This window comes from Nicotiana tabacum, chromosome 10 (genome assembly GCF_000715075.1).
Source record: "Nicotiana tabacum cultivar K326 chromosome 10, ASM71507v2, whole genome shotgun sequence".
NCBI lineage: Eukaryota > Viridiplantae > Streptophyta > Magnoliopsida > Solanales > Solanaceae > Nicotiana > Nicotiana tabacum.
The window spans coordinates 63,127,588-63,142,255 of record NC_134089.1 but is presented as its reverse complement, the minus strand read 5'-3'; the positions used below and the strand labels follow the sequence as shown (position 1 = coordinate 63,142,255).

The 14,668-nt window shown below is 40.7% G+C and overlaps 1 long non-coding RNA gene across 1 annotated transcript; it reads right to left on the bottom strand.

Moving 5' to 3' along the window:
* Positions 1–11,940: 11,940 nt before the first annotated feature.
* Positions 11,941–13,237, bottom strand: LOC142164867 (uncharacterized). Its single transcript, XR_012695943.1, has 3 exons — positions 13,155–13,237; positions 12,840–12,952; positions 11,941–12,134 (listed from the first exon to the last, which is right to left on the bottom strand). It is a non-coding gene; the product is annotated as an uncharacterized LOC142164867 (long non-coding RNA).
* Positions 13,238–14,668: the final 1,431 nt, after the last annotated feature.

Here is a 14,668-nt window from a genome sequence, read left to right as displayed (position 1 = left end):
AATTCATTAACATGGGATTTTGGGTTGGAGCCTTACTTTTGATTCCCTTCTCCTTGCTCATTGGGGTTGGCTTCAACATACCTACTAGAGGGACTAGTGTCACTGCTGTGTTTTTTGAGTTTGGAAATGAGGGCACTCGGAGATCGAGTTTGCAACTTATAAGTTTTTTGGGACATAGAGAAGTAAGCATTTCACATGTTTGCTATTTGAATTGTATCTCCAGTGGTTTCTACACGAGGAAGGCCTTTTTCTTTGGCATCCTAGTTTTTCTAGCATGTTCTCCAGGTCCACATTGGACTCCTAAGATAGTCCAATGCCATGGTGGTACCCCTGCTTAGTAGTTTGATAGGTGACAATGGTTGGGATGTTGGTTAGGGAACTTGGACTATTGGCGGCCAAAGTTTGAAGGATGGAGATAAGACTAGAGTTTCTAAATTCACGAGGGGGAAAAATGCATGGTCTGGCAAAGCTGGCCCAAAAGGGTGTTGATTTTCCCTGCTGGGCTTGGAGTAATGTGGACATCCATAATTGGTGCCCAAAATTTGCCAGACCCTAGTAGAGGAGTTGGTCTCCATGCGAGCTAAGTATATAGGGTTTTGGATAGATATTTCCATCGGGGGAGACCTACCATCATTTGGAGGTTCTGGGTATATCCTTGGAGGGTCATCTCCAACCATGATTTCGGCATAAGCTTCGGTGGCAGTGGGGTGGTTGAGATTGCTAGCAGAGTTGTGGTTTGTGCTTGAGAAGAGGGAGAGTTATTCTCTATCGGAAGGTTCAAAGTAGATGAGACTGTTGGTGTGGCTTTGAGTAATGACAGAGGAGGGAGAAACACTATTATAATCCATTTCCTCTTTAGGTTTTGTATGAGGCGATTTGCCTTCTACAATTAATCTTGAGGGATTCAAAAGGAGAGTCACCTCATTGATAATATTGGGCATTGGATTTGTAACATGCACTTGATTACCTCTACTAAAAGAGGCAAGATAGGGGAAGAGTTGAGAGTAGATTGTGTGTGATGAATACACATGCACGGTATTATGGCTTTTCAGGGAACGTGTGGGTCATTTTGGGGTGGGGTTGCACTGATAAATGATCCCTTTCCAAAAAGAGATACTATCTTTATGTGTAAGCATACCCAATTTGGAGAGACTAGAGTTGGGGGGGGGGGGGATCTTTAATCCCATTTTTGTATTTTGGTTTGGGATTTTTGGGGGTTAAAATATTCCTAAAACGACATCTTTTAGGATTGTTCCTGACTTAGGCAGATGCCGTTTTAGCCCAATAATTTTGGCTTGTGGGGTGGTAGTTGATTTGACATGGCCCAGTTCTAAAGCTGGGCCTTTATCAAAATTGGCCCAAGTTGGCCTCAATTCTTGTTGGTTCCCCATAGCACGCCCCATAGAGCCTAAATGGTAACCTGTCGTGGGCCTTAAACTGCTGCCGCTAGTATTGGTGTCTACCAGGTCAAGGAACGTACTGTGGTTTCACTGTACCATTTTACCTGGGTTGTGGGTTGATTTGATGTTTCTCCGGTTGGTCGGTATGTATGATTTTCTTTGTGGTGTCCTTTTCTATTCCGCATGAATGGGAATGTCCTCCACGAAGAGTATTTGTCTGGGACTATACCATCATTTGGGGCAGTAGATGTTGGGTCAATCGGACTGCTGGATTCAATAGGCTTCAATTCTCCCACATCCCTTGTAGAGAATCCCATCCCCTTTATATAAGTTGGTTTGATTATGAGTGCCGATGATAATAGAGGTGGTGATAGGAATGTCGAGTGGAATTAGGACACAAATCCTAGAATACCTCCCCCTAAGGGTGGAGGAGGTACATGTGTCTATTTTCAATAGTTTGCCAACTTTTTTGCCCATTTTCTTTAGGATTTCTCTAACATAAAATTCCGTTGGGTGCTGTGGGAGTCTGATCCAAATTGCTTTAATAGCTAATTTGGATTCCGCTGGAACAAAGTTTGGTTCCCATCTTCGTATAGATAAAAAATGGCCCATCACAAACCAAGGCTCCTCTGTCAGAACTTTGTTCATACTTGATTCAAGGTTGAATTTTATGATAAAAAAGTCCCACCCTAGATCGATTAGTGTTTGGGGTTCAATGGATTTCCAAAGTTGTACAAACTTTGCTCGCAGTAACTGATGAGGGAGTTTTTCCCCAAATAGTTTCACTATTAAGGAGTATTTCTAGGGGAGGTATAGAATGTTTGTGTCTTCCTTTGTCAAAGTAATGGGGATATTCCCCGCATTTAATTCGAATAGGGGGGGGGGGGAGTGAGTTAACTCATATGAAGTAGTGAAAATTAAATTCCTTTTCAGTAAGATCTCTTTGAAAGAATTTTTCTGAGGAATGTTCTCTTCCATCTCAATTTGAGTGGCTTCCGTAGGGGGGTCTGGTGGTTCCAGTGGGATTTTGGAGGATGGGTCCTCCACTGGGAGTGGGGATGTGGCCATTTCAGTATTGCGTGGTTTGAGAGTGGAGAGAGGTTTGGTTTTTCTCTCTCCAAAATTTTTTTTTCAATGAAGTTTATGCTGCTCACATGATCAAACTTTTAAATCACATTAAAATTTACTATATAAATAATATAAAGATAATTCATGTACTATTTTATTTTGTAATACAAATAATGAATGCACTAACATATACTATAATAAGCTATATATATAGTTAAAGTTTCACAACGAAGTATATATATAGTCGCATCTAAAATACGAAGTGTTAGGGCTACAGGGTCAGATTTTTTGGGTGATAGACTTGTGAAGAAGTAATAATCTAACTAGTATATATAATTGATCATCATCAAATATATCTATTTGAATAATTATTATATTGATTCATTCACTTATAACTTAGAAATTAAAATTAACTTAGATGCATCAATGAATATAAATCCAGTCATCGACTTATAACCGAAATCGGTTGGTTAATTATGGTCAATCCCCAGTCAATGGTCACTCCGACCAAAATTGGTCGGTACCTTTAAATTCCATATCTAAATTTGGGATTCTTTCTCATGTCTTTCTTCTTTTCTCATTTTTTCTAAGTCTCTCCCTCTCTTCTCCCTTACACATACTTCCCGTTCCCCATTCCTTCTCTTCTCCCTCACACACACACACCCCCTTATCCACTCCTCTATTGCCACCCCCGCAATCTCCAATCTCTTGCCATTGCCACTGCTGCCACTGCCACTACTGCCCCTCCTCTTCTACCTCCTAAAATTCCAGGTTTCGTTTGTATTACATTGTTTGTATAGTTTTTATGTTTTGTTAATTTTTAGTGTATGAATTAGTTAATTAGTGTTTTAATTGATTGTTTAACTTTGAATTGAATTGAAATTTTAGTGTTTAGGTCTTGTTAACTTTGACTTGAATAGAATTACTTAGGGTGTATATTGAATGTTTAAGTTTGTATTTAATTGAATAGTTTAGTTAGAAATTGAATGTTTAACTTTGAATTGAATTGAGTTTTTAGGGTTTAGTTCTTGTGAGTTAAATTTTTAAGGTATGAATTAAATTGTTAATGTAACGACCTGACTGGTAAATTTGTGTAATTACTCCATGTCTCCCCTTTTGATGCTTCACACATGTATGTTTATAATTTTATGACTTACGGGATTGATAGGTCGCATTCCGGGAATATTTTGGATTGAATTGGACCCTTTGATTCTTGGCTTAGAAGCCAAAGTTATTTATGTTAACCAATGGTTGACTTTTGTAAAAACTACCTCGGAATAGTGTTTTAATGGCTCTGATAGCTTCATATAGTGATTTTGGACTTGGGTATATACCCGGAATCAAATTCGGAAGTATATAGGTTGATTTTCGTTGTTTTGCAGAAAATTGGCAATTTGATGTTAAACCGTAGAGTGGTGATGAGCTTAAAACACACACCTAAATATGCTCTCTAGTCAAATATAGTAAATTATAATATCGTATCCACATGGATTGGAGTTAAACAGTATTTTTGTAGCTTATAGTTTAGTTGCTATCAACGATGATCAACAATTGAGAATTATGTGACTTAAACTAAAATTAACTAAGAATCTAAACTATTGGCTAATGACAATCGACGCAGGTAATGAGAAAAAAAAGGTTATTAATTGGGAGAAGATAGGGTTGATAGGATTGATGCAAGACAAGAGTTTAGGACCTATCTGTCACGACCCAAACTGGAGGGCCATGACTAGCACCCGACCACACCTTGCCGAGTACCAACGTACATTTCATCTAACCTTCATTATTATCTTTTAGGGCTGACAAGATCAATATAAATGGTAGACCTGGATCATGGACAACCAGCAATAAAATATGATGGCATGAACATGCATAGTAGGGGATGACCAGACAATCAAGAAACTACATATAAGGTATGAGCTACCACGCTACTATGAAAGACTATACAACAAAAACTAGCCGACAAGGCATACCAAACTATACATGAGTCTACACCTGTCTATGATCCTCTAAAGGAACATAAGTTCTACAACATAGCCGGAACAGGGCCCCGACATACCCATAATGTCTATAACAAAAATGCATACCAAGACCAAGGCAAGTACGGAAAAGGGATCTCGCCAATCACCGCTGAACTGGACAACCTACTGTGGTGGGGGAGCTGCACCTGCCTGTCTATCAGGACCTGCAGCACGACATGCAGCGTCCACAAATAAAAGGACGTCAGTACGAATAAAGTACTGAGTAAGTAAGGTAGGGAACCATAAATACGATCAGTAATGTAAGCAAGGATAGAGAATATACAACCTGTAACATCTTAGTACCTCTGAGGGCTACTGACATGAAATACATGATACATATGTATAATACATAAACCTTTAAAACATTCGCCTCTGTGGGCATCATCATCATCATATCGTACCCGACCATAATAGGCTCGGTAAAAAAACGTACCAGGCCATCATAAGGCTCGGTAGAATCGTACCCGGCCACGTGGAGCTTGGTAAAACCCAACTGATCAGTGGTTGCACAATAGGTGCCGTACCCGGCCAACTATAGCGTGACTCGGTAGAGTAAAATAGATACATATATATAATACATGCTCGACTCATGGAATCACATTCTAAACCTGTCGGAGTGACGTAAGGTCGGTATCCTCTATACACGTTATTAGGACTAACTCTTCACTATGAACCTTATAAGAATCAGGAAGTACCAACAACATTGATAACATAAGAATAAGAGAAGCAACATTAACATCAATCGTTCCATAAGAAGGAAAACAATGTAAATACTGCTAGTTTCTAAGAGTAGAGTATCTTGGAAGCTCGTTCATTACATTATGTACAATCGGAGTCGTGCAAAAGAAGAAAAAGGATAGCCTCACATACCTTGTATATACTGCCCCAATCTCAAGCTATGCAATTGTCAAAACTCCTTAGTCTTTATACATAAAGAACAACTCCAATTTGACCTTAAATTTCCATGAAATATCCCTCCAATGCTGCCACAACAACAAAAAAGCGAAACTAGCGATCAATTAGTGTTTTTCGGCACTAGAATCACTTTAGAAGGCTTGAAATCACCTAGGATTGATATTAAGAACATGAGGGAGTATTTACAGAACATAAACCCTTTAAAACAACCTCCCACACGAGCTGGAACTACACAAAAATGAGCAACAACAAGAAGAACAAGAGACTTACTAGCGCCACGGAATTCCCGACACTTGATTTGTGTTGTTTGCCCTTTCTTTGGGTCTTGAATCTTGAGCGAACCTTGGGAGGATGTTCCTAGGGTTCTAAGGTCTGAAAATAGTGAGAGGAAATGTCTTAAAACGGGTTGGAAGCATCCTATATAGGTCCAAATATCTTAAACCGCCTTAGTGGCCCCCATAGAGAGGTGCTTGGCGCAGTCTCGCGAAAACGCGAATATCTCTCTACTCCAAGATCGTATCAATGAACGGTTTAATGTGTTGGAAACTAGACTCACAGATATTTAATTTGGTTGGTATATCACCCCGTAATTCTTTTTAAATTAGGAGAAAAGATTAGAAACATTTGACCTAATGTTTAAGTAAAATTATGAACCTAAGTTGCGACAACTTTTGTCGACTTTTGTTTCATAACTCGTTTGACTTCAAGACTTATGATACGGATATTATATGATTAAAATACATTAATAAATTAACTCTTGAGTGTATTAAGCACCGTTAGATTACCTGAAAATATGATTTACAACATCCTTGATTCATTTAACTTCTAATACTTGTTAATCACCCTTATACACTCTTGTATCACTTAAGACCAATAGGATTGATTTCTTATCATCTCAAAGATAATTTCTTCTTGGATTTATGTTAACTAATATATGGCATGAACTAACACATATGGATATGGGTTGTAACACCCTCCCCCCCTTAGGAACATTCGTCCTCGAATGTAAGGGTTCATGGGGAGTTTAAATCATCATGGATTCCAATGGAAATTTCCGATCAATTTTCCCCTATAAAATGGTCACTAGAAAAACTTGCAAGTAATTAAGCCCAACATATGGCTTCACAAGGCTACACAAAGCATTATGCGTATTTACATTATCTACATATCACCATTTTGTATTAAGGAGGAGTATTCTCAAATTATTGCTTACCTCATAGAGCCGTTTCACCTTCCAATGTATCCTGTCTTCCACCAGAATCCTTGTTATCTTCATTCTGGAATAAGTAAGGGTATTTAGACTTCATCTCCTCTTCTGCTTCCCATGTCATTTCTCTTCCATATTTTTGTTCCTCCACAATACTTTGACGAAAGCTACATCTTTTGTTCTCAGCTTGCGGACTTGCCGATCTAATATCGCCACTGGCACTTCTTCATATGATAGGTCCTCTGTAACTTGTACATCTTTGATAGGGACGACTCGAGAAGGGTCTCTAATACATTTTCTCAACATAGATACATGGAATACCGGGTGGACAAATTCCAATTCGGATGGCAATTCTAACTCATAAGCAACCTGTCCAATCCGTCGAAGAATTTTATACGGCCCGATATACCTTGGACTCAGCTTACCTTTCTTCCCAAAACGCATAATACCCTTCATTGGTGAGATCCTCAGGAAAACCCAATCACCAACCTCAAACTCTAGATCACGATGTCGGACATCAGAATAAGATTTTTGCCTGCTTTGTGCCGTCCTCAATCGCTCCTGTATCACTTTCACCTTCTCAATAGCTTGGTGAATCAAATCTGGCCCATATAATTCTGTTTCACCGACTTCGAACCATCCAACTGGTGATCTACATCTCCTCCCGTATAGTGCCTCGTATGGGGCCATTTTAATACTGGAATGGTAGCTATTATTGTAGGCGAATTCTATGAGTGGAAGATGATCATCCCAATTCCCCTTAAAATCTAGAACACATACTCGTAGCATATCTTCCAGTGTCTAAATGGTACGTTCAGCCTGTCCGTCAGTCTGCGGATGAAATGCAGTGTTGAGATTTACTTGTGTGCCTAAACCCTTCTGTAAAGACCTCCAAAAGTTAGCCGTAAATTGAGCTCCTCGGTCTGATATAATAGATTCGGGCACACCATGAAGCCTAACAATCTCCTTGATATACAACTTCGCATAATCTTCAGCCGTGTAAGTTGTCTTCACTGGCAGAAAATGGGCACATTTTGTAAGTCGATCAATTATCACCCAGATGGAGTCAAACTTATGATAAGAGCGAGGTAATCCAATAATGAAGTCCATATTAATCACCTCCCACTTCCAAGTCGGAATCTCTATATTTTGAAGCAATCCACCGGGTTTCTGATGTTCTATCTTTACTTGTTGACAATTGGGACACTGGGCTACAAATTCTGCAATAGACTTCTTCATATTATCCCACCAATACTGCTCCTTGACATCATGATACATCTTTGTCGAGCCGGGATGGATGGAATATCGGGATTGATGAATCTCATTCATAATCTTCTCTCGCAACCCTGCCACATTGGGCACACACAATCGGCTCTGGTATCTCAGTGCCCCGTCCTTTCCGATCCCAAAAGCCATACTTTTACACTGTTGAATGGTTTCTCTTAATCGTACTAAGATAGGATCTTCATATTGTCGTGCTTTTACCTCGGCTACCAAAGATGATTCTGATGTATTATGTACAGTAACACCTCCATCATCAGAGTCTAATAATCTGATTCTCATATTGGCTAGCTGATGAAGCTCTTTAATCAACCCCCATCTACCTGCCTCAATATGTACTAAGCTTCCCATTGATTTACGGCTGAGAGCGTCTGCCACAATATTGGCTTTACCGGGATGATACAATATCTCGACGTCGTAGTCTTGCAATAATTCAAGCCACCTACGCTGCCTCAAATTCAACTCTTTCTGCTTGAAGATGTATTGTAAACTCTTGTGATCTGTGTAGATGTCAACATGGACGCCGTATAAGTAGTGCCACCATATCTTCAAAGCATATATTACTGCAGCCAATTCCAAATCATGGGTTGGATAATTCTTTTCATGCTTCTTCAATTGTCTTGATGCATAAGCAATCACATTCCCACGCTGCATCAATACGCACCCCAAACCTATACCTGAGGCATCACAATATACCACATAACCTTTTGTTCCTTCAGGAAGAGTGAGCACTGGTGCGGATGTCAATCGATTCTTCAGCTCCTGAAAACTATGTTCACAAGTGTCAGACCACTGGAATTTGGTAGCTTTCTGTGTTAACTTAGTCAATGGTGATGATATAGAGGAAAACCCTTCTACAAACCGCTTATAATATCCTGCTAGCCCTAGGAAGCTGCGGACTTCTGATGGTGTTGTAGGTCTCGGCCAATTCTTTACTGCATCGATCTTCTGAGTGTCGACACTAATACCCTCATCAGATATCACATGGCTAAGGAATGCTACTGAGTTCAGCCAGAATTCACATTTGGAGAGCTTAGCATATAACTTACGATCCTGAAGCGTCTGTAATACTATCCGCAAGTGGCCCGCATGTTCCGCCTCCGAACGAGAATACACTAGAATGTCATCAATGAATACAATCACGAACACATCAAGATAGGGCCTGAATATAGTATTCATGAGATCCATAAAAGTTGCTGGGGCATTTGTTAGCCTGAACGACATCACCAAGAACTCAAAGTGCCCATATCTTGTCCGGAAGGCCGTCTTTGGAATATCCTTCTCCCTAACCCTCACCTGATGATACCCTGAACGTAAATCAATCTTGGAGAAATACTTAGCACCCTGGAGTTGGTCAAACAGGTCATCAATTCTTGGAAGTGGATACTTGTTCTTTATAGTAGACTTATTCAACTGTCGATAGTCGATACACATCCATAACGACCTGTCTTTCTTCCGCACGAATAGGACTGGTGCACCCCAAGGTGAAGTGCTAGGCCTAATAAAGCCCTTATCCAGCAAGTCCTTCAACTGCACCTTCAACTCTCGTAACTCTGCCGGGGCCATTCTGTATGGAGGAATAGAGATCGGTTGAGTGTCAGGCAACACATCAATGCTAAACTCAATCTCCCTTTCAGGAGGAAGGCCTGGGAGTTCATTTGGGAAAACATCTGGGAATTCGTTGACCACAGGGATTGATTGTAAAGTAGGCGGTTTCGCCTCCGCATCCCTAACGCGAACGAGATGATAAATGTAACCTTTTGAGATCATTTTCCTTGCCTTAAGATAGGAAAAAAACCTACCTTTCGGTGTAGCAATGTTCCCTTTCCATTCAATGACGGGTTCACCCGGAAATTGGAACCTAACCATCTTCTTACGACAGTCAACATTTGCATAGCATGAGGCCAACCAGTCCATTCCCATTATCACATCAAAATCAACCATTTCTAACTCAAATAAATTTGCCGAGGTTTGACGACTACAAATCATCACAGTGCAACCTCTATATACCCTTCTAGCAATCACAGAATCTCCTATCGGAGTAGATACCGCAAGGGGTTTACTTATCAATTCAGGTTCAATGCCAAACTTATTAGCCACAAAGGGTGTAACATATGATAATGTAGATCCCGGATCAATCAACGCATATACATCATAAGAAAACACAGATATAATACCTGTAACAACATCTGGAGACGCTCGAGATCCTGTCGACCTACTAGAGCATAGGTTCGATTTTGAGCACCACTCGAACTCGACACTGCAACTCTACCCCTACCACGACCTGTCGACTGCTGAAAACCTCGTGCTGGAGGTCGAACTGATGAGGAAGAACCAGAAACAGATCCAGTCAGCTAAGCCATACCATCACCTCCTCTATTAGGACAATCCCGCATCATATGGCCAGGCTGCCCGCACGAATAGCATGCATCAGAACCTCGACGACATAGTCCAAAGTGGGCCTTGCCGCACTGATCACAATGTGGTGTTGGGGGTCTCATCTGACTAGTATCCCTGTGATGTTGCGAGCCAGATGCCCGCGAACTCTGACCTGGACCAGAATAGGATCGATCATATCGAGGCCTCTGAAACTGTGGAGGAGCACTAGCTACAGGTGGCGCCGAACTCCTCGAAAACTGTGGCCTGATGCTGCCTCTGAAGTCATCAGAATACCCTGCAAATCTCGCCCTCTTATGCTGGCCCCTATCCTGCTCCCTAACTGCCCTCTGCTGGCGCTTACGATCCTCTAGGGTCTGGGCATAAGCTTGAATACGGGAAATATCCATGCCCTCCACTAAGGAGGCTGTCGTACACTCATTTATCAGATGTGGTCCCAACCCATTCACGAACATATGCACCCTATCACTCATCTCGGCCACCATATGGGGAGCATACCTTGCCAAAGAATCAAACTGCATATTGTACTCTCGCACACTCATATTACCTTGTCTAAGGTTAAAGAACTTATCAGCTCTAGCTCGTCGTATCTCAACTGTCAAGTAGTGACGAATAAAGGCCTCAAAAAATTCCTTCCACACAGCTGGAGGAGCATTCGGACCCCTGGATCTCTCCCAACTATCATACCAGAGAACCGCTAAATCCCGTAGCCGATAAGAAGCCAACTCTACTGCCTCTGTATCACTAACATGCATAACCCGAAGTGTACGATGAACCTAGTCAATAAAAGTCTGTGGGTCCTCCTTGGGGTCTGATCCGGTAAACACTGGAGGGTCTAAATTAATAAAATCACGAACTCTTGTACTAACTGGTTTCTTAGCAGCACCTGTATTCTGCCTCTGAGCCTGAGCAGCTACCAAGCTAGTCAATAACTGCAAAGCACTCCGCATATCCTGGTCTGGAGTGCCAGACGGAGGAACTGGAGGCGCTGGGTGCCTTCTAATATCCTCTGGAGGAGATGGAGTAGATGAGGTATAAGAGGGCATCTCACTCTGAGCCTCACTTTGTCCTGCTCTGACTTGGGGCACCTGACTGGTACCCTCTCTCGCTGTTGTATCAAGCTGTCTATTAATCGTTTGCTTCCTAGTTGAAGGCATCACTGAAAAATAACAAGGTGAATATTAGAGACGAACATTTACGACTCAACTCTACGCACGATCTAGATTCAGGAAGAAGGTAACAACCCTAGATTTCATGTAGCCTCCTGATTATAAATGTGGCTCGCTATACATCCATAATCAAAACTCTACTAGACACGGCTCATAGACAACCCCTAGGATAGACTTGCTCTGATACCAAGTTTGTCATGACCCAAACTGGAGGGCCATGACTAGCACCCGACCACACTTGCCGAGTACCAACGTACATTTCATCTAACCTTCATTATTATCTTTTAGGGCTGACAAGATCAATATAAATGGTAGACCTGGATCATGGACAACCAGCAATAAAATATGACGGCATGAACATGCATAGCAGGGGATGACCAGAAAATCAAGAAACTACATATAAGGTATGAGCTACCACGCTACTATGAAAGACTATACAATAAAAACTAGCCGACAAGGCATACCAAACTATACATGAGTCGACACCTGTCTATGAGCCTCTAAAGGAACATAAGTGCTGCAACATAGCCGGAATAGGGCCCCGACATACCCATAATGTCTATAACAAAAATGCATACCAAGACCAAGGCAAGTCCGGAGAAGGGATCTCGCCAATCACCGCTGAACTGGACAACCTACTGTGGTGGGGGAGCTGCACCTGCCTGTCTATCAGGACCTGCAGCATGACATGCAGCGTCCACAAATAAAAGGACGTCAGTACGAATAAAGTACTGAGTATGTAGCAGGGAACCATAAATACGATCACTAATGTAAACAAGGATAGAGAATATACAACCTGTAACATCTTAGTACCTCTGAGGGCTACTGACATTAAATGCATGATACATATGTATAAATACATAAACCTTTAAAACATTCACCTCTGTGGGCATCATCATCATCATATCGTACCCGACAATAATAGGCTCGGTAAAAAAATGTACCCGGCCATCATAAGGCTCGGTAGAATCGTACCCGGCCACGTGGAGCTCGGTAAAACCCAACTGATCAGTGGTTGCACAATAGGTGCCGTACCCGGCCAACTATAGCGTGGCTCGGTAGAGTAAAATAGATACATATATATAATGCATGCTCGACTCATGGAATCACATTCTAAACCTGTCGGAGTGACGTAAGGTCGGTATCCTCTGTACACGTTATTAGGACTAACTCTTCACTATGAACCTTATAAGAATCAGGAAGTACCAACAACATTGATAACATAAGAATAAGAGAAGCAACATTAACATCAATCGTTCCATAAGAGGGAAAACAATGTAAGTACTGCTAGCTTCTAAGAGTAGAGTATCTTGGAAGCTCGTTCATTACATTATGTACAATCGGAGTCGTGCAAAAGATGAAAAGGGATAGCCTCACATACCTTGTATATACTGCCCCAATCTCAAGCTATGCAATTGTCAAAACTCCTTAGTCTTTATACAGAAAGAACAACTCCAATTTGACCTTAAATTTCCATGAAATATCCCTCCAATGCTGCCACAACAACAAAAAAGCGAAACTAGCGATCAATTAGTGTTTTTCGGCACTAGAATCACTTTAGAAGGCTTGAAATCACCTAGGATTGATATTAAGAACATGAGTGAGTATTTACAGAACATAAACACTTTAAAACAACCTCCCACACGAGCTGGAACGACACAAAAATGAGCAACAACAAGAAGAACAAGAGACTTACTAGCGCCACGGAATTCCCGACACTTGATTTGTGTTGTTTGCCCTTTCTTTGGGTCTTGAATATTGAGAGAACCTTGAGAGGATTTTCCTAGGGTACTAAGGTCTGAAAATAGTGAGAATAAATGACTTAAAACGGGTTGGAAGTATCCTATATAGGTCCAAATATCTTAAACCGCCTAAGTGGGCCCCATAGAGAGGTGCTTGGTGCGGGCTCGCGAAAACGCGAATATCTCTCTACTCCGAGATAGTATCGATGAACGGTTTAATGTGTTGGAAACTAGACTTACAGATCTTTAATTTGGTTGGTAGATCACCCCGTAATTCTTTTTAAATTAGGAGAAAAGATTAGAAACATTTGACCTAATGTTTAAGTAAAATTATGAACCTAAGTTGCGACAACTTTTGTCGACTTTTGTTTCATAACTCGTTTGACTTCAAGACTTATGATACGGATATTATATGATTAAAATACCTTAATAAATGAACTCTTTAGTGTATTAAGCACCGCTAGATTACCTGAAAATACTAGTTACAACATCCTTGATTCATTTAACTTCTAATACTTGTTAATCACCCTTATACGCTCTTATATCACTTAAGACCAATAGGATTGACTTCTTATCATCTCAAAGATAATTCCTTCTTGGATTTATGTTAACTAATATATGGCATGAACTAACACATGTGGATATGGGTTGTAACACTATCTCTCGATAATTCACTTCTAATGTTCAAGTGAATCTCTCGAATTCACTTTGTTATTAATTCAGTTGTTTAGTAGAAACTCCACTCTCGATTAAGTTTCAACCTTACAAAATGAGCCAATTTTTAAGTACATGAAGATATGCAAGAATTCGTAGTGGATTGGTCTTTAAGAGAACTTCTCTTGATTATCCTCCTAACTAGGTTTAATCGCCAATTCAACTAGCTTCTTTCGATTACTACGAAGAATTAATAAATCCAACCAACAAAATATAATGCAAACAATATCCCAAGTTATGCCTTTCTCAATTACATTAACAAGTGAATATAGATGCAACGATTAAAATAATTCAATACATAGAACTAGAGTTAATTATCCACAAACAAGTATCAATACACCAAATCCATCAAACCCTAAAGAGAACTACTCCATTGATATGGAATAATTCATCAATACAATGTTTAAAGTAAAGAAAAAACTAAAACAATCCAAACCCTTGTCTTGAGTTGATATTGAATGATGGATTCCTTGTGCTCTTGCTTCTTTAACATCTCCTTAGCCTCCTTAGGTCTTAAATCTGTCAAAAGTCCCAAAAAATCCATTTTTATGTATATATACCAGGTAGGGTCAGTCTCAAATGAAAACGCCTTCTCCTATGTGACATAGGACACTTTTCTGAAACTCAACGTGCGTGGCCGCGCACCTGGAAGTGTGCTCGCGCACTTGCCCGCGCACTTTTCACCCTGTTCTGCATCCAGTGCGCGCCCAATGCGCCACCAGTGCCCGAACGCGCACGTGGTTGGTATTCTATT